Source organism: Paroedura picta, chromosome 3, assembly GCF_049243985.1.
Source record: "Paroedura picta isolate Pp20150507F chromosome 3, Ppicta_v3.0, whole genome shotgun sequence".
NCBI lineage: Eukaryota > Metazoa > Chordata > Lepidosauria > Squamata > Gekkonidae > Paroedura > Paroedura picta.
The window spans coordinates 114791195-114816957 of NC_135371.1; the positions used below are offsets into that span (position 1 = coordinate 114791195).

The 25763-nt window shown below is 42.7% G+C and overlaps 1 long non-coding RNA gene across 2 annotated transcripts; it reads right to left on the reverse strand.

Moving 5' to 3' along the window:
• Window positions 1–1334: 1334 nt before the first annotated feature.
• On the reverse strand, window positions 1335–19239 carry LOC143831297 (uncharacterized). Of its 2 annotated transcripts, none has more exons than XR_013228802.1 (3): window positions 19196–19239; window positions 15737–15838; window positions 1335–1373 (listed from the first exon to the last, which is right to left on the reverse strand). It is a non-coding gene; the product is annotated as an uncharacterized LOC143831297 (long non-coding RNA). The 2 variants fall into 2 exon arrangements; XR_013228803.1 differs by lacking the exon at window positions 1335–1373 and adding an exon at window positions 13006–13058.
• Between the last annotated feature and the right edge of the window lie 6524 nt (window positions 19240–25763).

The following is a 25763-nucleotide window of genomic DNA, read 5'->3' on the forward strand; positions in this document are numbered from 1 at the left end:
TACTAAGATTTTGTTATGGGAATCCTTGTATTAGGCTCTTGGAAAACGAGTAGTGCTAAAATAATTTAATCCATGCTAAAGAGAAGACTCAATCCCTTAACACTGTTAAATCTTTAAATATGCACATGGGATGGATCCAATTACCTTTCCTATGCAATCTTGTTTAATATACCTGTTTACTACAGCCTCTGGCTCACACGTTCATCTCATGAACTTTTGGGTGGTCTTTCCCCCCTTTTTCATTGTATGGAAAGCTGATTAGATGCACTCTACTGGGTGGATACACATTTTGAATTAAAAGCATATCAGGAAAAGGCAGTGAAAATTTTCTCAAGGATGGACTTAGTTCTGCACCACTCATGCTGTGTCAATTTGTCTCTGTGCTGTTCCGTAGCCCATACCAAACTATCCTCACACAGTACTGAAAATGGGTAGCATTCCTCAGCAAGGTGCCTTCATCTGTTTTTTATTAGGCTGGGCTATTTGTTCTACATTTGACACATGTGGACTGCACAATCTGAGGATGTGAGGATTATTTTTGTGTGTGATTTATGCCCCCTACCCCACACCCTGCAATCCTTCCTGGCCTCAGTAAAACTGATTTCTAAAATTGTAGGACCTGCCTGGGCAAAACTTTTCTCTCCTTCCTCTTCCATCAGTGGACATAGAAGAGGACATTGCCTCTGATAGAAGAGGCAAAAAAAGAGGCTTGTATCCCTTCTTCTTTCTTAGGACAGCTTACTGATATATGTAGCTGTTACTCCACACAGATCCCATGACTATGGGAATAAACTTGCCCAGGGTTAGAAATGATGGTGAGCGAGAAGGGAATGTTGATTACCATGAGGTGAATGTGTGTCTTCTGCTGAAAGATACAGCCCACAAATGACTCCAGAAAGCCTGCCAATCAATACATAAGTGAAGAACATATCTACAGAACAGAAGTAGATTTCACATAGTAAGATAGGGTAGACATAATTTCTAATGTTAATATCCCATCAGTCAAATGCTGGGCTGTCTCAGTGGCTGAACTGCAGAAACACAATAAGGAAATTAAAATAGCAATAAGAAATCTTGGAAAAAATAACTATACATAAAAGAATTTTCACAAAAATACTTTAAAAGGTTTTAAACAGATTTATTTAAATGTTTGCCGCTCAACAGAGAATTTCATTGTATAAATTGATCCTCTGGTCACATAACTCTGTGTTTCTATGTACAGTATAGAAAAAGAACTGGTTTCCTCTTAGAATAATCTATCATAGAAAGGACACATGGTGAAAATGAATATGCAGCAGCGCTCTAATGTATATTCGGTGCAGTTGATAGAAGGAGGTGCACTACCAAACAGAGCCCAGCAGATGTCATCAGAGCTGGAATAAAAGAAATAGATACACAAGGAGAGAAGTGAAAACAAGCTCTTGCATTCTCACTATGTAGTGTGGAGGTGCAAAGAATTCTTTTTTAAAAACACTGTTTGGATGATCAGAAAAGGGCTGCTGCCATGATAAAAACAAGAGGGAGACAATCATGCTATTTATCACAATTCTCTACTTAACAAAATTGCAAAACTCAGAGGGTCAAAATTAAATACTGAATAGCACAGAACATATATCAAGTACAATAGCATAAATCATCTACTAACATGATCTGATCAGGCAAAACTGGTCAGGCAAAACAGAAGCTCTCAGCTAGAGTTCACTGAAAACCACCCAACCACACAATACTAAAGACATTTTTACACATACTTCTATGGTATGGGTCAAGTAAATCTTTTATTTAAATTGAAGAATAGAACTTTTTTTATTATTTCATTGACAATGTTCTGGAAACTGTTAATTCCTTGGCTGTTACCTACACAAAGAAAAATAATGTACAGAGGATGGTGTTCTGGGGAAACTGGAAGTGATTACACTAACATCGAAGTACCTATTTCTACCATACATGTGCTATCAGTAGTACAATACAAGAGATGGATGAGGCTGCATATTATCTTGATCCAACAAAGCTTCCTAAAAACACTGAAGTAATAGTACTAAACTGAAGACACAGCCAAATATATTTGTATTTCCACTGCAGGAGACTACCCTTTTTAGATATTGGTCAGATTAGATTCTCTAATCAAAATGTCCCTTTAATTTGTATCTTGGAAATGTAGCCATGTTAACAATAACACCACCTTAAAATCATTGTTCTGTATTGCCCATGAAAATGTTGACAGTGTTTTACATAAATGTTTTCTTCCAGTTTTTCAGGAGGCTAATGACCGAACCAGGCATTTGCCAATTAGAGAGAATTACAAGGCAGGCAGATTAGCTTGTGAAGTCTTTAGCTTGTGTATTCCCATTCATTAAGGAGAGTGAAGAAATCTGACAAGCTGCAAGAATGAAAACATTATTTAAATACCAACAGCAATACTGAAGGGTTTTTTTAATGCTTGGTCAGCTACCACCCGGTTTTGCATCTTGCATTCCTGGGAAAGGTAGTTGAAAGGGCTGTGGTGGACTTTGAAGAAAACTTGAAGAAAACTTCAGTGCTCGATCCATGCCTGTTGGGCTTCCATCATGACCACAGGGTGGAGATGGTGCTAGTCGCCTTGGTGGATGGTCTCTTGCGCCAGCTGGATCTGGGCGGGTCAGCCATACTAATATTACTCAACCTGTCAGCGGCATTTGACATGGTCACCCATGTGTTACTGGTTCACTGCCTCAATGGGGCCGAAATTCAGGGTGCAGCCCTTCAATGGCTGTGCTCCTTTTTCCAGAACTGGACATAGATGGTGGCAATGGGGGAGACTTTGTTGCTGCATTGGTTACTAATCATGGCTCAGATCAAGTTCAAGGTTTTGGTGGCCATCCGTGGCTTGGGCACTGCCTAGCTGAGGGACCACTTGTCTGTTTATGCTCCCTGCAGGACTCTTTGGTCTGTGGGTACTAATCTGTTAGTGGTCCTTGGCCTCAGAGAGATATACCTGGCCTCAACCCAGGCCAGGGCATTTTTGGTCCTGGCCCTGACCTGGTGGAATGAGCTCCCAGGAGAGCTAAGGGCCCTGACAGAGCTGTCACAGTTCTTCAGGGACTATAAAACAGAGCTCTTCTGCCAGGTCTTTAATTCAGATCAGGTCTGTTAAAATCAATGGGCCCTCTCAGGCTATGCTATTCTATCTAATGAACCCCTTCGTGGATGGTTGTGGGGAGGCTGATACATGGTTGTGGGGAGGATTTTTCTTTTCTACTATCTTGTGATTGGTGGCTTTTAATATTTTTTTTGGGGGGGATGGTGCTTTAATGGGCTACCATTATGTAATCTGACTTGAGTCCAAGGAGGAAGGTGTACTATAAATTGAATAAATAAAATAAGTAAATAATAAATAAATAAGACTCACAAAACTGAGAATCCTGTAGGAGAACATTTAAATTTTCCATTTCACTAATAAAGAATCTCAAAGTAGCCATTTTATTGCAAAGGAATTTCCAAAACAGACTGGAATTACAACACTCAGGACAATGGAACTCCCTGGGTTTATTGCTTCTTATCTCACTATGCATGAGAAGTCACTTCGTTTTCATGCATACCCAGAAATTAAACTTTGTTGGTCTTAAAGGGGTCACTAGACTCAAACTCAGATCTCACATCTGTTAATTCATTTATTACCTGTATACCAATTTGCTGCTGTTTAAATGTCTTACCATATGTTATTCCAATCTTAGCTGTATTTACTGCTTGGTCCCTTATGCATCTTGACTCTAATGCATCTTGACTCTTCCTGGCAACTAAATTCCCTACCTGTATGTAACATTTAAAGAAATCTGTTTCTACGTAAATGAGGGCACATCTACTCATACCAAGTCTCTCAGTCCCTGTTTATACCCAGAATTTAACTGTGTTGGTCAGCACGGGTTTTGCAAGAACAAATCATGTCAGACCAGCCTTATCTCTTTTTCTGAGAAAGTGACTACTTGGCTGGATCAGGGGAATGCCGTGGAATTAGTTTATCTGGATTTCAGTAAATCGTTTGATAAGGTTCCACATGATATTCTTGTTGACAAGTTGGTAAAATGCAGTATGGACCCTTATTCTGTCAAGTGGATGGATGACAGATCGTACCCAGAGGGTACTTGTTAATGGTTCAGCATCTTCTTAGAAAAGAGTGACAAGTGGAGTACCCCAAGGATCTGTCCTGGGGCCTGTGTTGTTCAACATATCTATAAATGATTTGGATGAGGGTTTAGAGAGGATACTTATTAAATTTGCAGATGATACTAAACTGGGAGGGGTAGCAAACACAACCGAAGACAGAATCAGAATACAAGATGATCTCGATATGCTCGAGAAGTGGGCTAAACTGAATAAAATGAAGTTCAATAGGGACAAATGTAAAGATCTGCATTTAGGTAGGAAAAACCAAATATACCAATACTAGTAATCAAGCCCGCTGCAGGGGAATGCAGCGGGCGCTAGGACCTTACCATGGTCTTCGGCGTGGTCTGCGGGTCCTTCGGCGGCGGCGGCGAGCCGGGGCTTCGGTCCTCCTCCGGCGCCGCCTCCTCCTGCTGCTCCTGCCGGCCGCCTGCGCGTCCCCTTCAGCCGGCGCTTGTCCGCCGACGCCGCTGCTCCTTCCCCTGCTGGCCAGCGGCCCGGCCCCTTGGCGGCGGCGGCGGCGGCGGGGCGGGGAGAGCCGGGCGGCGGCGGCGGAACGGCAGGCGGCGGCGCGGCGGCAGGCAGCGGCGGCGGTGGAGGTCCGGCCTTCTTGCAGGCTGGTCCAAGCTTCTTTCGGCGTGGGCGGGCTGATGCGGCGAGAGGCGCTTTGCGCCTCTCGCCGCGTCAGCTCGCCAGGCAGGGAACCCCCGGCAGCCGCGGTTCGCGCGACTGCCGGGGGCTCCCCCAGGCGGCGTCAGCCCGCCAGGCAGGGAACCCCCGGCAGCCGCGCTTCGCGCGACTGCCAGGGGCTCCCTGGGTCGGCGGCCTGACGCAGCGAGAGGCGCAAAGCGCCTCTCGCCGCGTCAGGTCAGGGGGAACTGCGAGCCGCGCTGCGCGCGGCTCGCAGTTGCTGGAGCTGGGAATCGGAGGGACCAATCGGCAGGCCCTTCGCGCCTGCCGATTGGTCCCTCCGATTGTCTGTCATGAGGAAGGGTCCAATCCGGACCCTTCCTCATCACGGACTAATCCCACCTTCAGACCCCTTAGCGAATTATATAGTCTGTGGCGCCCGTGGCGCCACGGGCGGTTTAAAGATAGGAAGGCAGAGACTTGTCTTGGCTGTAGCAAGTGTGAAAAGGATCTAGGAGTCTTAGTAGACCATACATTGAACATGAGTCAACAGTGTGACTCAGTGGCTAAAAAGGCAAATGGGATTTTGGGCTGTATCAAACAGAGTATCGTGTCCAGATCACGGGAGGTGATGGTACGGTTTTACTATGCTCTGGTTCGGCCTCACTTGGAGTACTGTGTTAGACCAGAACCAATGGACGGACCAGAACCAATATCAAAAGATATTCCATCTCAGTTCCTGACAGTTAGAGCAGTTTCTCAGTGGAACAGGCTTCCTGGGGAGGTGATGGGTTCTCCAACTTCGGGAATTTTTAAACAGAGTCTGGATACCCATCTGATGGAGAGGCTGATTCTGTGAAGGCTTAAGGGGCTGGCAGGTTACAGTGGATGAGCGATAGGGTTGTGAGTGTCCGGCATAGTGCAGGGGGTTGGACTAGATGACCCACGAGGTCTCTTCCAACTCTATGATTCTGTGATTCTATGATTCTGGGGGGGGGGGTGCCATGACACTCAAATTTAATTCTCACATTCTCAGCAGATATGTATGCTAATTTACTGCCACTTACTTGCATCTACAAGCTAATTTACTGTATCCTAATTCACAATGCTTCACAACAAAAACAGCGATGGAATAGAAATCAGATTGCATTTGTCTTAAACTGGGATTTGCTCTGTAGCAGCATCAAATTGAGCTGCCATCAGTCTGATTTAAAATATGACTCACTCAAAATAATCTATCGAATAGGATTACTCTAGAGTAAGTTGATTGTAGCCTCACCCATATACCATTCAGAATCATTTCTAAAGGGATCTTTTGTGTAAGGCTGTATTTACCATATATACTCGTGTAAAAGCCAAATTTTTCTGCACAATATTTACATTGAAAACATCTTCCTCGGCCTATATGCAGATATATACGGTAATTGAACTAACAGCCTGCTCCCAGTCAGCCAATCCTTACATTGCTTCTGCAAGCCTCTTGCAAGCTGAAGCTTTCTTGCTCTGGCTGCTTGTAGGACAACAAGGGTTTGACTGAGGACTCAGATCTTTTTTTGTCTTTTGCCTTCACTTCTTCCAAATTATTCTTTTGGTTTCTGTGGGTGGGGTGGGCTTTGGAGGTGCTTTGGGATTTACTGTTTTTCCTAATGTTTTTTTTTTTTTTTGAAGGGCAGCATGGTTTGCCTTTTCTTCTTGGAGTTGTGTTTCTTTTAAAAGTTGATTTTTACAGTTCTTTCTTTCAGTGTTGTGTTCTGGGGGAGGGCACTGTAGCTGTAGTTAGAGTAGTCCATTCTCCCAGTTTGGTAGCTATTGTACTGGACTTACAGAGCTAGTTTACTGTTTTTCTTTGAAATAAATATTCAAAAACATTTTACCTACTGGTGCCTCAATTAATGTAAATTTACCAGTAACTGCTGCATTTCCCATCCTTGGCTTATATGCGAGTCAATACGTTTGCCTATATTTTGTGGTGAAATCAGGTGCCTCTGCTTATATCCGGGTCAGCTTATATGCGAGTATATACAGTATATTTTGTTTACTTGTTCCCAATGAAATATGGCCTATCAAATTGCATTTCAATTTAGCCCAGCATATGGATAACAAAACCTTCAGGTCCCTGTATCAAGTAATCTTAAAACAACTTTTTTCAACCTTTTCACCATAGAGGAGCCCCTGAAATAATTTATTCAGGCTTCAAGGAGTCCTGGAAGTGATGTAACATGGCCCCACCCCTCTCATGCCCCCAAGAAGTGGCATGTGTTACCAGGAGGACTGAGGGAAGGAGAGACAGGAGGTGGTTTAAGGGGAGAATAGGAGTGCAGGAACCACCGTCCCAGGTGTAGAAACAAGAGAACTTGGACAGAGTAGGGAAGCAGTGGAAGTGGCTGATTCTTTAGCTTATGTCCAAGTCCATTAAAGCAAGAGGGGAAAGGCTAAGGACCCCCTCAAGAGTTCCTGCCAACTGCAGGGGGTCCACAGACCCCTGGTTGGAAATTCCTGTCTTAAAGGATTGTTTTGAAGTACTGACATTTTATGAGTATACAGTTAGCTCTCCTAAACTTTATCTAACCTGGGATAAACAGCTAAAGCCAAAATCACTCTGAGGGTTGGTTTGATCAAGCAAAAAAAACAAACAAACAAACATCTGAAATACATCTGTCAAAGATTTTCTAAAATCCAGTAACAAAAGCAAAGTTGTGGTAGAGGGGAGGAAAAACAGTGTTTCTGGAATTTAGTTTCTACTGACCAGGGTAAAGTATCACAATTACTGGAAGCCTAGAGAGCCAACAGTGTAGTGGCTAAGAGTGGCAGCCTCTAATCTGGAGAATTAGGTTTGATTTGCCACTCCTCTTCCACATACAGCCATCTGAGTAACCTTGAACCAATCACAGTTCTTTGAGAGTTCTCTCAGCCTTACCTTCTTCATAGGGTGTCTATTGTGAGAGGAAGGGTAAGCAATTGTAAGCTGCTTTGAGACTCATTTGGGTAGTAAAAAGTGAGGTACAAAACAAGACTGGCACTAGATTTCAGCTAAAGACCTATACTTCCATTCCAGTCAGCTTTTGGGTCCTCTTCTAACTTAGAGGTTGCCAAAAATCAGAAGCTTTGTTTTGACCTTCAAAATAAGTCCATGCCCCCCATTACAGTTCCTGAAAGCCTCTTATGTGTTGGAAACAGCTCTCTGTGTGATGTCTCCTGACTTGAGACTCAGACACAAACACTTTTCACCATAGATTTAGTAAGACAGATAGGAATACTGACCTCTCACCTTCTGATCTCATTGACCTGTCCCTTGAGGCCTGCAACATGATGAAGAAGAGATGCTTCAAGCATCTTTCTCCATCCAGCTATTTAGATTAGAATAGGAACTTTCTCTTTACCTCTAAGTATGTAGAATTAAGTTATCTAATAAATAGTTAAGTACCACCTTTCTGAACATGCTTTGCTTTGTCATTTTCTCATTGCTTGCACTCTGCACATGCTGTGCTTACTTGTCATACTAAGGCACTCTGCTAACTTTCAGGATATTAAGACTTTACCATAAGTCAACCAATATTTAATATCCTTCATTATGTTCTCTTCCATCAGGCAGAACATCAGGCATGATCCTATACTACCTCACCACATAACGTATAAAAAGATCCCACGAAGCACAGTGTTTCTGTTTTGTTTAGTTGTTCCCTATGGTGTATTTAACTTTGTGGGTATGCTGCTGTTTTTGGTTCCACTTATTTTAATTGTGCTTTTAACTAATTATCAGATAGGCCTTTAAGGCAGGTTTATCACCCCTTGTGGTTTTATAATTCTAGATAAATAAATAAGAAGTACTCCTGCTGCTTTTCAGGCTGTGCCGCACACATTTCAGTGGGGTGTCCCACAACAGATGGGCTACTGCTTCAGGCTCACACCTAAGTGAACCAAGAATATGCTACTTTGCTAATAAGAAGCAAGAAGAGTGTTACTCTTACCCCTCACACACACACAAAACTGCCTAACCCAATCCTGATTTGATTCCCTACTTCTTCACATGCAACCAGCTGAATGATCATAGTCCTATTAGAACTGTTCTCACAGATCAGTTCTTTCAGAGCTTTCTCAGCTTCACAGGGTCCCAGAGGGCCAGCAGGGGGCTGTTTCTAGGCCTCCTGCAGACCCTCATATCCAGAAGGTGCATGAAGGCTGCCCCAGATTTCCCCCATGTTCTCTGAGTTGAAACAGACCAGAAGGCCAATGCACCTTACTGGTGAAGGATATTAAGCATTGGTAAGGTATTAATACCCAGAAAGTTAGCAGAGTGCCTTAATATGGCAAGTAATGCAGTGTGGGACAGAGTGCATGCAGTCAGAAAATAACAAAAAAGAAAGACACGTTTACCAACATGGTACTTAATATAAGAACTATTTATTAAAGAACATAATTCTACATACTTAGAGGTAAAGAGAAGGTTCCTATTCTAGTCTAAATAGCTGGATGGAGAAAGATGCTTGAGGCATCCCCCTTCCATCATGTTGCAGGCTTGAGAGAAGGAGGAGAAGAGGGAAGAGACTGGGGAAATACAAAATTTCCCTCTAGAGCCAGGTCAGTGAGATCAAAGGTGAGCGGTCAGTGTCCCTGTCTATCTCACTCATGCTTTGGTGAAGAGAGTTCCTGTTTACAGCCTCACAAGTCAGGAGACATTACACAGAAAGCTGTTTCCAACAACTGGCAGTGGGGCATCCTCTGAGGCCAGCTCCTCTTCCATGCAGCAAACTTTTGAAACTGGCAGGAAGTTCAAGGCAGACAGCTGATCCTTATTAAGCTCTTCCTGACTGAGGGCTGCCTCCTGATTGGGGTTAAATTACCAGGGACAAACTATTCCTCCCTGAGGGACATGACTTACTCATGAGTAAACATTCCCAGGGCACAGGCTTTTCCTGGTCACTCTGGGAAACTGAGGGTCAGCAGGGCAGCATTTCTGGGCCTCCTACAGCCTCCCTCCCCACCCCTCTAGAAAGTGCATAGAGGCTGCCCCAGCTTCCCCCAAGACCTCCAAGTTGAAATAGGCCAGGAGGCCTGGGCAACTTACTGGCAGTTGGGCATGTTATAAGGCTGGCTCCTTTTCCACCCAGCAAACTTCTTAAACTGGCAGAAAGTTGGAGGCAGAGAGCTGACCTCTTATTAAACTCTTCCTGACTGAGGGCTGCCACCTGATTGGGGTTAAAGTACCAGGGCAGACCATTCCTCCCTGAGGGACATGACTTACTCATAAGTAAACTTTCCCAGGGCAGAGGCTTTTCTTGGCCACCCTGGGTCCCAGAGGTTCAACAGGGGCTGCTACTTGGATTCCTGCAGACCCCCACATGCAGAAGGTGTATGGAGGCTGCCCCAAGCTTCCCCCCCATGTCCTCTGAGTTGAAAGAGGCCAGGACAACTTACTGGCAGCTGGGCATGCTATGAGGACGGCTCCCCTTCCACCAAGCAAACAAACTGGCAGGGAGTTGGAGGTGGAGAACTGATCTCTTATTAAGCCCTTTCTGGCCAAGGGTTGCCTCCTGATTGGGCTAAACAACCACGGTGGGCCATTTATGACTGAAAACCAATCAGGTAGTGGCTGAGAAGTCAGTTTGGATGCTATTAAGGTTTACTGATGATTACTGATTTGCACGAATTGACTGGCAAGAAGAAGGAAAAGAGTTGTTTTTATACCTTACTTTTTACTACCTGAAGGAGTCTCAAAGCAGCTTACAATTGGGGCTGAAAGAGTTCTAAGAGAACTGCTCTGTGAGAACAGCTCTAGGAGAACTGTGACTGGCTCAAGGTCACCCAGCTGGTTGCATGGTGAGGAGTGGGGAATCAAACTCGGTTATCCAGATTAGAGACTGCAACTGTAAATTACAACAGAAAACTGGTTCTGTACTATACTAAAAACAATAGCAGATATACTGATATCATGGAAGCTGTCTTACAAGCAATCTGAGCTTCTTGTTACACCAATTAGGGACCTCTGTACTCTCATGACTATATAGCAAAACTTCGACACAATATAAGAAATAGTAGTGTCTTTATCCACAAGTAAGGAATGAACTAAAAAATCATCCGAGTGTTCAAGTAGATTCAAACATTCCCTGGCATCCTGATAAGAGTTAACATGCAGTCAAATATGGGAAATAGTTTCAACTTTTCCAGACCTACAGGAACACAGCCGTGCCTCCATAGGTAGATGCTGAAATCCCCCACTAAGCAAAGCTAATGGAAAAGCATTGAAGCGAGCCCTAGAAAGGTCCCATCAGAATTTAGAAAAGGTAATAGTTGTCAGATATGGTGCGGTAGATGTCAGTTCCTGTAGCATAGGCTGAGGCAGGCATTTTAACAACTGACAACTTCTTTGATACTTATCTAGTGTTTGAATAATAACACTTCCATTACAGTGGTGCTATTAAACCATCATATGTACAGTTTAAGAGAGTGTTAGAAACATCTGGCACTGGGACTATTGTATTAGGCTGTAACATCACTACAACAATCTAAATAAAGCACTTCTGCTTCTGTATGAAACCTCAACAGTCAACAGGTTCAAAATCTTCATGTGCAATGCTCTGTTTTTCCAGCTACTGGTCAGTTGATCAGAAAATTGTTCCTTCTGAATTGTTTGATCACATCTCAAAAGTGATATGAAGTTGGTTCAGCGTTATCAACTCTGGTATTGTTGTCTGAGTTCTGTGAAATAAATCTGAAATATTTAATATAGGGCAAAAGCCATTGGAAAGTTCTCCTGGACAATTCCCAATGCAATGAATGGGAAGTATGCAAGAAAATAACAAGGTGGATCCACTCATTCTCCAAATAGCCATCCCCACCTTAAAATATCCTTCCTCCAATTTATGCAATTCTTCAGTGGAAGAGCTACTTATTTAGAGGAAGGCTGATTATATGCTATGATTCTAGGTGAAAACACAGCTTAGAGATTTACTGTGGCCAAAACCACCAAGCACTCTAAACATAAGGTGACCAGATTGTCTCACTTTTGGAGGGACATCTGGGGGCACCTGGCAAATTGTACTTATGTTGAAATTAAAATATATATATTACAATACTATTTTTGCGTTCTATGAAATTTTTTGTTGCTCTATATAGACCAAATTTTAAATCAACCCCCCTGGTCAATGGTGTCCCACTTTCCCAATGTTAAAATCTGGTCACCTTATCTAAACACCAAACATTCTGGACACTGAAGCACACTAAATATGTGTTCATATTGGTCAGCCATATATGTAAGAGTGTCTGAATCTTGACTCAACTATCATATATTATAGGTACAAGTCAAACAGCCCTACTTACTTTATGCAAAACAATTGAGTATACCAACATACTAAAGAGATTGAGCACAGAGTATATACTATCTGAAACTTATTAATATATTATTCAAGATCCTACTTTCTTGCTCTGAACAATATAGATATAATAAAAATGATAAGTCAATATAACTATGCCAATACCTAAAATACAAACACATCTCAATAAAATTTTCATGTCCTGATAAAATCCAGCATTATTTCCACTATTAATCAAAATTAAAATGTCTGTTTTGAGTCCTTTTAGTTGTAAATAGCAGGACTCAAAACAGTTGTCAACAGTTGTCAGATATGGCCTGGAGGATCATTGTCCATGGGGTCGTGATGGGTTGGACATGACTTTGCAACAACAACAATAACAAGTTGTAAATAAAGGTATACTGCAGGTAAATGCTGTTCTAAAAAAAAAAAAAAGATCAATTTGTGCTTTTCTCTTGTATTCTAAAATCCTGGCTCAGGCTTGAAACTATCCACCCCTCAATTAGACCTGAAACTCTGCTGCAACTTTAAAACTATGCTCCCAATTAACACTGGGTAGATTTGTCCTTAAACAGCATCTGCAGTGTCAAGTCAACAGTTAGCTCTGAAGTGGACGTCACAGATAAGGGCCTTCCCCAGCTTTTGCCAATTAACTTTTGTCCTTGCCTGCATGAGAATGTGACTCTCATTCTATTGCATGTCAAATGATGTCAGCTTTCCAGCCAGTCCATCTTTGCTGATGTTAATTGTCTTACACTTTGTCAATCCCCAGCTCCCACCCCCACACACACAATCTTGTGGAGCTTTGACTCTTTTGGATTCCTTGGGTCTGGTCACTTTGATACTTTGGACTTTGCTTATGCTCATGGACTATTGGTTCTGAGAAACTTCTTAGAATCATAGAAACTTACAGTTAGAAGGGATCTCCAGGGTCATCTAGTCCAACCTCCTGCAGAATTCTTGTTTATATTAAGTATTCTAGATAATGATATTACACATTTGTTATTTTATTTACGGACTAATATAATTTGTGCATCATGCACCTTAATAAATATGAATTAACTAGGGGCAAAGCCCGTTGTATCCAGGAATACAACGGGCGCTAGAGCTTGACAGTGGACAGAGGAAGGGGAGGAGCTGTGCAGTCCGTAAGGGCATGGGGTCGAATGTGTGTATTGTGTAGGAGGTTGTGGTGGCAAATGGGTGTGGAGACATGGGTGTCAAGAACCTGTGGTTTGGAATGTTCGTTGAGTGTGACCTTTGGGAATTGTGGCATAATGGTTACAGATGAGCTTCATTTCTGCATCATTTCCCTTCTTGTGTGAATTAAGCCACAGACACCGAAATGCCTCTCTGCCCTAATACACATGGGGTAGTCACAGTACACAGGTGTCCACTCTGTTCTTTCTTCTCCATTTTTTCCAGTGTTGATAAAATGTTATGTGCCCACATGCTTCTTTCATGGTTGCTCCTTAGAAGAACGGATTTTTGTACCCTGTTGTTTACTACCCAAAGGAGTCTCAAAGCGGTTTTCAAACACCTTTTCTCTTTGTCTTCCCACAATAGTCAACCTGTGAGGGATGTGGGGCTGTGAGAGGTCTGAGAGAACTGGGAATGGGCTGCAGTGACCCAGCAGGCCTCATGTGTCTCAAAGCATTTTCCAATCGTCTTCCCTTCCACTTCCCTTCCACTTCCCCATGAGGGAGGAGGGGTAGAGAGCCTCACATGGAAGCTGGAAACCCTAAGAGGAAGGCTCTATGTGCACAACAGTCTTGATCTTATTAAGGTTTTTTATACTGTTATTTTACTTGCCAGGCCAAGGTTGAAAAAAGTTACTTCAGTTCCCATGACTCTCCAGCCATTTACTTGTTCACTATTTACAGTTTCAGGCTGTAAATATTTATTTAGATTTTCCTGAACTCTCCAGACTCACAGGACTGATGCTGGTCTGCCTGTCTGCGCCCCAGAATACGAACAGTTGCTGGCAAGGGCTGGCCCAGGAGGGACACACCTGCACCACTCCCTCCTGCAGAGCTCACCTGCAGAGCATAAAGATCAGCACCTCAGGCAGAAAGGGCTACTTTGGACAGGGTTGTGGTAGAGAAGAAACATTTAAGGTCTCCCACATAGGTTGTTGTTGAATTGAAAGACTTGAGGCCTACTACACAGGGTTGTTGTGTAGATGAAACAGGAGACAAAAGAACCAGTTTTGTCTGCAGAATAATGCTGTGCAATAGGCCTCAAATCTGCAGAGAGTTGCAAAGAAGAAAGACACATGGCTTGGCTGTATCTAACCCCCGGGCAGAGCAGTATTTTATGTGAGAAGGGCCTGTGTCCACTCTGTGGCCTCCCTGTCAGCCAACTTTTTGGCAAAAAGGGAAAGTTCCCCACCCTTAAAAGGAAGGCCCTCAGGCTCCCCTGCGTTGCTCTCTGAAGGAAAAGGCCTCCATCCCCTCAGTCAGGGCCTGTCAGAGGCTCCTTCGCAGCAGGCCTGAAGGGAGGGGGAGGGGGAGCACTCTGCAGCCTCCTGCCAGCTCTGTCAGGGTTCTGAGGCAATTTGCAGTTGGACATGACAGTTAGGACAGCCTTGGGGCGAAAAGGGCTGGCACAGCCTGTCCAAGCCTCTGTTCTCATCCCTCTTGGCAGCCCTGCTGACCTCCTCTCCCTGCGGTAGTCAGGAGCAGACTGGCAGCAATGTCTCCTGATTGCCCTGGAGTGAGGGCCCAGTCTGTCCTGGTGAGGGCCCAATTGCAAGATGTGAAGCACCTTCCGATTGGCCCCTCCGCTTGTCAGTCGTGAGCCAAGGGGCCAATCCGGGAGTTTTGATCACGGACACAGCCCACCCCAACCCTCCTTACTGTTTTATTAAGAGGGACAGATATTTAACCTTTGTCTAATTCTTGGATGTGCTATAGGAAGATACCCCACAGTGTCTTCTTGTTCAGTGGTCCCCAACCTTTTTATCACCGGGGACCACTCAACGCCAGGGACCACTCACCGGGGACCACTCAACGCCTTTTACTGAGGCCCGGTGTGGGGGGGTAGTTTACTCCTCTACTCTCAACCACTGCCCTAGCACTCTCAGATCGCTATAGTAATGTTTAAACATCCCTTCAAAATAAGATACAGACACGCCACAACAATGAAGTGTGTTGTAAAGGGCTGGGGGGGATGAAGTAAAGGGGGGGGGAGAAGGCGTCCTTCGGGGCCCACCTCCAATTAGTCGAAGGACCATATGTGGTCCGCGGTCCACAGGTTGGGGATCGCTATTCTTGATCACAGCCTCCTAGTTCTTTGTTCACTCTGCTCTGGACTGGGTTTGAGACAGATTGCTTTAGTTCCTTGATAGACTTAAGAGTTACCCTTGGACTCTGAGGGATTAGAGACCCAATTCCAGGGGGGCTGAAGCTACCACAGAGGATTCTGGGTTAGCCAAGCTCTCTGCTTTGTAATTTTGGTCCTTCCAGAAAAGAATCCAGGAGTGGAGTATCTGAGGGAACAGTTTGTCCCTCTCACTTCTCCAGGGGGTTTCTACAAATGCACTCTCCAGAATCCTCATCCATAAACAGGATCTGAGACAATAAGAGAACAAGATAGCATATTAAGCCCCACTCCACCTCCAGCCACCAGTCAAAATAAATGAAAGCAGTTATTACCCAGTCAAGTCTTCCATTATAAAGAAACAGAGGGATAAAGATGCAGGTCCACTGAGAGCATTAAATTATTGGTGACTCAGAAATCCCAAAGAAAACTGTGTTCTAAATGGGGAAAAATATTTTGCAAGAACAAAAGATCAGACAATTAATATACAGTAGTAATGTTAGTGACATTAAGCTAGAATGTAGGTCTTGCTAACTTATAGTAGAACAGTTCCAAGCAGCAATTTTAAAATGAATTAGAGAACTTTCTTTTTCACATGGCATTTAATGAAACAAAGGAACTTACAAATCAAAAAGTCAAAAGTGGGGCAAGCTATTCATATACCTGATAGCCTGCAGGTAGTATGAATATTTGTCTATATATAGTAAACCCAATTTGAATCTTATTTGCATGAGTTTGGCAGATGGCACACTTCCACGAGGTGCACATATTCTTGTACTATCCCAAATCTGAAAAACCGGAAGCCTCAAACGGTGTCTAGAAGCCTCCATAGAGATAAAGCATGCAGTCACTTCCTCCTTTTTTCTTTCTCAATTTTGCATCTCATATTTTTCAGCTTCACTGCCATCATGACAGCTAAACATTCATTTAAAAAAATTCCAGAAGTATAAATAACTCAGAAGCCTATGCATGCACAGTGGCTGCTCTGCATGCATTTTCTCCCTGGAGTCAGGGATAAGTAGAAAAAGTTCCAGTCACATTGTCAACAACAGTAAAGATCAGAAAGGGGGTATCTATGTCTATGTATACTAAGTATGTCTACACATACATGGCTCTAGCTAGAGTGCTGGAAAAATCAGTCTAGATTAGAATCTATAAATTTAAACTATGAAAAACTCAAAACCTCTTGCTCAAACTCTGGTTTCATTGCCTTTAGCCTTTAGCCAGCATTGCCTCCTTACCATGCGTGAAATATTTTTGGTCTGCTATAGGTTATATCAAACAACTGCTATTGTGAGAATAAAGTGAAGGAGGGAGAAACAATGTGATAAGCCTCTTTAGGTTACACTTGAGGAAGGGTTATGACTAAAAATAAGTATTAAAATGTGCAACATTGGACAAAAAGAAATATGTACAAACAGATGAAAAACTTAAATTCATTATTATCTATTTTGTCTGGGCCAGAATACATTACGCTTATCTCACTGGAAAAATCACCCTGAATTTTGGCAAGGTATTGTTCTAGATTCATCAATAAGAAGCCAGTATTGATGCACCAAGTGCCTTATTTAGCTGCTCAATAAGTTCGTGCAGTAGCTTTGTGAAGAAATGTATAGATTATCTCAGGCATTTGCACTTCACAGTGGGAAGAATTTAGAGTGCATTGTGATATTTCACCTTCAAAATGGTAGATTTTCACTGAACATGAATCACTGAGACCTTCAAAAACAAATAATAACTAAACAGAAAACTCTTCCAGATGAAAGTAGGCTAGTGTGGAGTAAAGGTCAAGTTAATCCCAGTAACATACTCGCTATATAAGAAGTTTTCTTGTTGGCTTTCAGCATGGATCTTTCAATTGTTTCTAACAATTAGGTCATTTTCTTCAGGTTTTTTATGGTGGTAATCCATGTGGAACTGGTTTCAAGAATGGATACAATAGGAATTGGGACATTACAACAACAGAGGGTCAACACAAATAATTAGACAGATTTAGTGAACATGTGTTGACCTTCAGTCTCATAATGCATTTAATCTTTCCCTCAACTAAACTCCATGTGGATTTGTTCCATACACACAAAGTTCCAAACAGATGCAAACACTGAACCTTGAAAATGCCATGCTGTTTAAAGTGACAGTCGCAAACTAGGCAAATGACATTTTTCAAAAAGTGTGTTCATTTTAAAATGTATATCTCTTTACAAGTATTATTTTTCCTCAAGTTGTTTTACCCCTCACAGTTATGCGTTCTATTGCCTTGGATAATAATGATTGCTAGTGTAGCATGTGTTAGCTTGACTAGGGGCAAAGCCCATTTTATCCAAGAATACAACGGGCGCTAGAGCTTGGCAGTGGGAAGAGGAAGGGGAGGAGTTGTCCTGTCTGTAAGGGCATGGGGTTGAATGTGTGTGTTGTGTGGGAGGTTGTCGTGGCATGGTGGCAAATGAGGTTATGGGTGTGGAGATATGGGTGTCAAGAACCTGTGGTGTGGAATGTTCATTGAGTGTGGGAGAGGACTGAGCTTTGGGAATTTTGGCATAGTGGTTACAGATGAGCTTTCCAGAGCCATGTCCTCAGATATGTGAAGGGAAAATCAAACTGGAGACTTTTCTTTGGGGAAGATTACATGGCAACCAATTCCTCCCAGTTCTGCATCATTTCCCTTCTTGTGTGAATGAGGCCACATTCACTGAAATGCCCCTCTGCCCTAATACACATGGGGTAGTCACAGTACACAGGTGTCCACCCTGTTCCTTCTGCCTCCCATGTTTTCACTGTTGGTAAAATGTTATGTACCCACATGCTTCTTTCATGGTTGCTCCTTAGAAGAACAGATTTTTGTACCCTATTGCTTACTACCCAAAGGAGTCTCAAAGCGGTTTACAAACACCTTTTCCATTCATCTCTCCACAATAGTCAACCTGTGAGGTATGTGGGGTTGTGAGAGATCTGAGGGAACTGGGAATGGGCCGCAGTGACCCAGCAGGCCTCAGGTGTCTCAAAGCATTTTCCAATCGTCTTCCCTTTCTCTCCCCATAGCAGATTCCACAGGAAGGAGGTGGGGTAGCGAGCCTCACAGGGAAGTTGGCAACCCTAAGAGGAAGACTCTCTGTACACAGCAGTCTTGACCTTAGTAAGGTTTTTTATACTGTTTTATATTTATTTGCCAGGCCAAGGTTATTTGCCAGGCCAATATGTGTCTCCAGACATTTACTTGTTCTCTATTTACAGTTTCAGGCTGTAAATATTTATTTAGATTTTCCTGCACTTTCCAGACTCACAGGACTGATGCTGGTCTGCCTGCCTGCACCCCAGAATACAAACAGTTGCTGATAAGGGCTGGCCATAGCCCATAGCCCAGGAGGGACACACCTGCACCACTCCCTACTAACTGCAGGCAAAAATGGCTCATTTGAAGGCGGGACTCTGAGGCATTGTATGATTTTGAAGTCTCACCTCCAAACCTCCAGGAATATTTCCAACCCAGGGGTAGCCAACGTACAGGTGTGGCCTGGAGAGCTCCTGGAATTACAGCTCACCTGCAGAGTATAAAGATCAGCTCCCCAGGCAGAAAGGGCCACTTTGGACAGGGTTGTGGTAGAGAAGAAACATTTAAGGCTTCCCACACAGGTTGTTGTTGAATTGAAAGACTTGAGGCCTACTGCACAGGGTTGTTGTGCAGATGTAACAGGAGACAAAAGAGCCAGTTTCCTCTGCAGAATAATGCTGTGCAGTGGCCTCAAATCTGCAGAGAGTTGCAAAGAAGAAAGACACATGGCTTGGCTGTGTCTAACCTCCAGGCAGAGCAGTATTTTAAGCGAGAAGGGTCTTTTCTGTGGCCTCCCTGTCAGGCAACTGTTTGGCAGAAGGGGAAAGTCCCCCCCCCTCAAAAGGAAGGCCCTCAGGCTCCCCTGCGTTGCTCTTGGAAAGGCCTCCTTCCCTCAGTCAGGGGCTGTCAGAGGTTCCTTCGCAGCAGGCCTGGAGGGGGGGGGGAGCACTCTGCAGCCTCCTGCCAGCTCTGTCAGGGTTCTGAGGCAATTTACAGTTGGACATGACAGTTAGGACAGCCTTGGGGCGAAAAGGGCTGGCACAGCCTGTCCAAGCCTCTGTTCTCATCCCCCTTGGCAGCCCTACTGACCTCCTCTCCCTGCGGTGGTCAGGAGCAGACTGGCAGCCAGACTGGGCTGGGTGAATGGAATTTTGGTCTGTCCTGGTGAGGGGCCAATAGGAAGGCACTTTGCACGCCTCCCCATTGGCTGCTTGGCCCTGGATGGACACTCAGAGGGCCCAATCAGGAGCCGCTTTGCGGCTCCTGATTGGGCAGTCTGAGTTTTTATCCTGGACAGGGCCCGCCCTAACTCCTCCCCAAGTGGCCTTATTTTATTTAATACCGCAGGAGTGGTTAAAGATATTATTCTCGATCCTTTAACAGCCTAGAAATTAAGATGCCTGGCTGCCTGGTACTCTGACAAATATCAGTGTTCATGGATGGTTAAATAGCCAATGAACTATTCATCTATTCCATATGGAACATACTGCATTTCTGAAAGTTTATATAAATAAATGTGTTTGCCTTTTACATGTATAACAGATTGCAGGCTAAGGCAAGAGCAAGAGTAGAGGACACTGCAGCCAAGCCTAGTTTTGATCCCTTCAATACTAAAGCAGAATGAGTGAGATTTTCTGAATAATAATAGGCAGAAGTATGAATGGACATTCTCACTTAGAAGAGGTTTATGCACATTCTGTGATTATCATCACAGGCTAGGATCTTAGTACAAGTGGAATTCCTCTAAATAAAGGCAGCTTCCTGGTATCTCCCTCTTACTGTAGTTGAGCTTTTGTAAGTTTTCTTGCTTTGCACATACTTGTAAGGAATGTATGCAGGTCTTGAGGCGGGAAGAGTTAAAATGGAAAGGTAAAACCAGGTGCCAAATTGATCTAGGTTTGTCTATCTCACTGAAGGACTGGGAGAAAACATATCATAGGGATGCTTAGATGTCATTACATGTGGGGATCAGACAGAATTGTTTGACAATTTACTATCACTGGTATTTGACCCCTGCAAGGTTTTAGGAGGATATGACATCGGTTGGAAATATGGAAAGGTGAAGAGATCCTTTCTTCATTTTTGGTGGACCTGCCCAATTGTCAAAAAATACTGAAATAGTAAAGTTGTGGCAGAAATGGTTGCTAAAACCAATTTAGCAACATTGTACACATGAGGTTTGTTATAACAGAAATGTTGAATGCTTTAGAGCTTTCACCCTTATGACATTTGTCTGAGCTGGTGAGCCATAATTAAGCCCTTATCTTTGGGACTGATATCAGTTCAGTAATCCAGGTGAGTGTTGACGTCAGAAGATTAGTATGCACTCTGGTTTTATGTTGGTTTGATTTTACAATTTTTATTGGCTTAAATTATCTTCTACAGCAACTGATGTTTGTTATAATTCATAATGTAGAGAAATTGGTTTTTGAAGATCTGTGTAAACATGCTAATTGAAAATTACCCTGAAACTGGTGGCAATTTATGTTGAAAGAAAATAACATTAGCATTGGGAGGGTTGAAGAATAAAGGATTCTGACAATAGACATTTTGATGCTACTATAATGTAACAGACAATCCAGAGAAAGATAAAAATATCCAGTAACACTTTTCTGAAAACCAAACTTTGCAAGATTGTACCAAATTTACTTTTTTATCTGTTTTGGACATAACAATGTTAATAACTCTGTAACTTGATTAGTAAGACTGAATCCTAGGCAAAAACCATATTAACTTTGTGGTGGGTGCATTCATGACAACAGAGTATCCCAGAAAAGTTTAGAGCAGTGCTTCCCAACCCCTGGTCTGGGGACCGGGACCAGTCCATGGATCAGTCGGTACTGGGCCCTGCCTCCTCCTCGTCCTCCTTCCCAGTTGCTGCCTGGGGTGCTGACCTGCCACTCTGCCCCTGGCTCACATTTGTTGCTCTCCAGTGACTGCCATGGCTGGGACTCCCTCTTGGCATGGCCCTGCACAGCTGCTGCTGGCAGCGCTCCTCAGTGGGTGGCAGGAAGTCAGGGGTGCCGGCGGGAAAGCAAGTGGAGCAGGGGCTCAGGCAGCAGTAACATTCCTTGGCAAAAGACTACCCCCCCCCCCCGGGGCCTCAGTAAAATTGTCAAGCGTTGACTGGTCCCTGGTGATAAAAAGGTTGGGGACCACTGGTTTAGAGCACTTGTTCAATGGACAGAATTCCTATAAATACTGAAAAGAAAGAAAAGTTCTTTGATTCAACAGGAGTTATATGACTAAGTTTGGCAGAACTTTGTCACTCTCTTCACAGAATACAGGCCTGTTGCAATCAAAAGTTTCTTAGAAAATTGGCAAGCATACACACGTGCACATACGCACATAAGCCTTATTCCTATTTCATGTTATTCAATAAATAATTTCAGCAGCCTGAGCAAAGAATTACCTCTACAGCAAGTTGTGTTAAAACCCAAGAATTACTTTTCTGTTGAATGGACTGGAAAGGGGTGCTGAAAAGCTAATGAAGTAACATATTTGTGTGTACTTAAATTTCATTTAATACCAAAATGCTCTTGGCCTCCCACAGTTAGAATAAGTTAACACTACATTTGATCTAACACTACAACAGCAAGAATTTACAGAAAATAATTACAATAAAATGGGCCATTAAACTCATTTCAAAAAGCTTTTATGTCCCAAAATGGTCCTTATAAATTAAGGATAGATGAATCCTAGTCAGTCATGCAGGTTGAATAGGTCACTCAGTCTTTGAACCTAAAGGTCATTAAGCTTCAGTGTTTACAGTACACTTTGAGAATCACTATCTTTGAGGTAAGGAATTTAAGAACTGCAACTTTACTGCCTTCAGGATTGCTATACCAGGAACATTGTTTATTTATTTCTTCATAAAAGAAAGCTATTCTAGTGACTATGAAGGAGGAAAGGAAAATCCTAATTCTTGGTGAGGCTTAATTCTAGGAAAAGAAAGTAGGGCTTTGCCTTAAAGATGTACAAAAAAAAAATTACAAGAGGATTTCATAGCTCCTTCTTATCCTTAATACAGATACATCTACAAAACAATTTATACTTGACCCATTCTAAGAGCCATCCTGACAGGTATATTTTCAGATTTAAGTTGAGAGCTTAACATTAAATGTTTTCTACAGATCAGTGTGCACTTTGGCCCTATAACAATACACTAATAAAAAAAAATAAGGGGGGAAAACCCCGTTTTATATTTCCAACACTAACGATTATATTACCTATATGCCTACAAAAGAAAAGAAACAAGAGAGAAGAAAACACTGCTTCCCCTTTTTCATAAAAAGAGAAATATAGAATATAGTATATGTTATTAATACAGAGAATAGTGAGTTTCCAGGTTTAGATTAAATGCTTAGCATTAAACATAGAACAATATGAACTTTCGGTCTTCTTAAGGGGGTCTCATCCCGAGGCTTGCTACATCTTGTCGTTCCCGTAGACTTAAATTCTGTCCCATTGGCCTTTGGCGTAGAAAGTGCAGTTGTACTCTTTCCCACAGAATATGCATCGATAGATCTTGAAGCCGTTGCACCTCCAGGACTCCAGTATCAATACAATTTTTTCCCCAAAGAGCTCCTTTAAATCGGTTACTTTCACTACAGATCCATATATCTTTTGATTGATTTTTGTACACTGTTGCTTTGAGATGGCTGTATGTCTTTTTTTAAAGGGTGTCCTTATCTGGGCTGCAAAACTCCGACATCCCCTTTTCCGTCTCCAGAATTTCAGATTTCTCTTCTACTGTTGATTTTCCACCTTGTTTAGAGCTGTCATCAGCCACTGTTATTGATCCATCATTCCTGTTGGAAACTTCTTCCTTGCCATCTTGGATCTCCTTGAAGATATTTTTGACCAATCCTTCTGTAAATGCTTTGAAATCTTGGGTTTGTTTCTCTATTAGATGAGCCAATCTTTTTAACATAGACATGTTTTTCACTTAAAAAACAACAGCCTGCCTCAAACAATTTTACAAGTGGCCAGTAGAGGTCCTCTGTTTTATCCTCTACCGTTCTGGCACAGGCATGTGACGTATTGAAGTCAGTAAGGCAGATATTCTCGTGCTGGAACAGAGTTCTCGTGAGATCTTCCCATTCACAGCTCTTATCTCTTATCTCCGAAAACCAAAACAATTGCAGTGAGAGCTTTTGCCAGTTAATTTGAGTTGATTTAAGTCCTTCTTCTGCTTAAAATGCACGTGGCAGTGAATATGTGTTAATTCATTGCTTCTTTGCTTCCCACCGAACTGTATTTCATTGTAATTCCCCCTCCCCAAATGGCTTTTTACACAAGGCTAAACCAGGGGGGAGGTATTCATTGGAGATGGAAAAAAGCCTGCTGAGGGAGCTTTCACAGTTCCTCAATCCACGCTAATTAATACAGGCTGCTGGCGGACATGTGTGTAATCGTTGACACGCATCTCCAAGAAAAAAAACATACAATGCATGTTAGTGCAGACAGAGCAACATTCGGGCACACAGTGAGCAAGGGACTCCGTGACATTATGATGCTCACTTTGAAAGTTTAAAGTTTAAAACCTTCTGTCGAATGAAAAGCATGCTCGCTTGTTCATTGCTTTATACAGTTTGTGGGGGGGGGGAGTCATTCCCGTCACCCGGAAGCTTGGGGACAGGAGCAGAAGAGGGACCTTCTTCCTAACACTATTTTGAGAACACACATGTCTTTTGCTGATATGTTGCAGGTTGTTCTCAGGAATCCACTTTCTACAATTGCCCCTGAAGCGCTATAAAAAAGTGAATGTTGTGGGAGTATTGCGGTTTGTGTACGACGTGCATAATGTCAAAAATGTAGCGTTTACTAAATGTTACAATTCAGCTACATTTAAGTTGTGTGGAATGGACCTTACTCAAATCTTAAAGACTAATAAATATATTGTGGTATAAATGGGGTCTATTTTATCAGAGGCATGAAGTTCAGTATTCAGCTGACAATGCAGTAGTAGTGGTATGGACCAAGGATGTGCATTTGCATCTACCTGAGCCTAAAATATAACTTGACAATAACATATTAGTATTTTTCGGGTATATATTGACATCCCAGTCATATCCCCCCAAAATCCCCAATATAATAATGGTAGATTTAAAAAAAAAACAGCAAAATCTGTATCATACAGAAAGTTTAAAGGGACTGAAGAAGCCAGCCCAAAGATCAGTTGAGCCAGTGAGAAGTGAAGCACTCCGTACCAAGTGGGTTTTGGATTGGCTTCACATACAACCTTGTTTTGTACCATCATCTAATTGGGGGGGAGTCAAACTGAAAAATACTGGTAAACAAAATTGCACAACCCTAGTATGGACTAGACCTAAGCACTGTCAGATCAGCTAAGTTGGATGAACAAGAATAGCATATGTAAAGTAGCAACTATTTTGTACCATCCTCTAACGACTTACAGTCCCTATTGAGTCCAAGTCTGGTAGCATCAGATCTTCATTTGAATTCCAATTCAATAGCTTCTTGCTGGGGAAATACTTTTTCTGAAGTACTGAAAAATTATCTATTATTGGAGGTCTAGGAGCATTGATCTAATCTTGGATACACATCTTAACATGGTTAGGGTGTTTGAGTCTGTGAGTAAAGAACAGAATAATATCACAAGGAGTTTTAAATTCTATCATGTGTCTAAACTTCTAGCATTCTCAGGGCAGAATGGTCGAGACCCCAGTCCAGACCAAGATGGATCTGCCCCTCCTTCTGGAATCCATAGTCATATCAGCAAAAGAGAATTGACAGTTACAATGGTGAGGAGGGGATCTGTGTAGGGTAGCTATTGAGCAGCAGAAGTTATGCAAGGTGACCTCTGGTGGAAGATTTTTCACAGACAACAGCAGTGATATTTCAGCTAATTCTGGCTGGTACTGCACAGAAGAAAGCAATGGTAAACTACTTCTGATCATCTCATACCTCAAAAATCCTATGTTCAGACAACCCCAAATGGAAAAGGTACAATTCTGGAAGACAGAACCCCAAGTCGGAAGGCACTCAATTAGTTACTAGGGCAGTGAACAGATCAAGTACAAAGAACATGGTTCTTAGTAGCGTGAATAGTTTAAAGTTTGAAAGGATATTCAGTTGCGGATATGAATAGATGCAGGAAGGTAGGATTGCATTCTCATGCAATCCCAACTTCCTGGGGAAAAAAAGTCCAAACTGTACAACACATATAATACAAACATGGAAAGTGAGAGGGATGAATTAAGGTAAGCTCATAATCATGAACAATATATTGAATTTATTAAACATTATAATTCTGTATGTGAAAATGAACTGGATTAGAAGATTTTTAG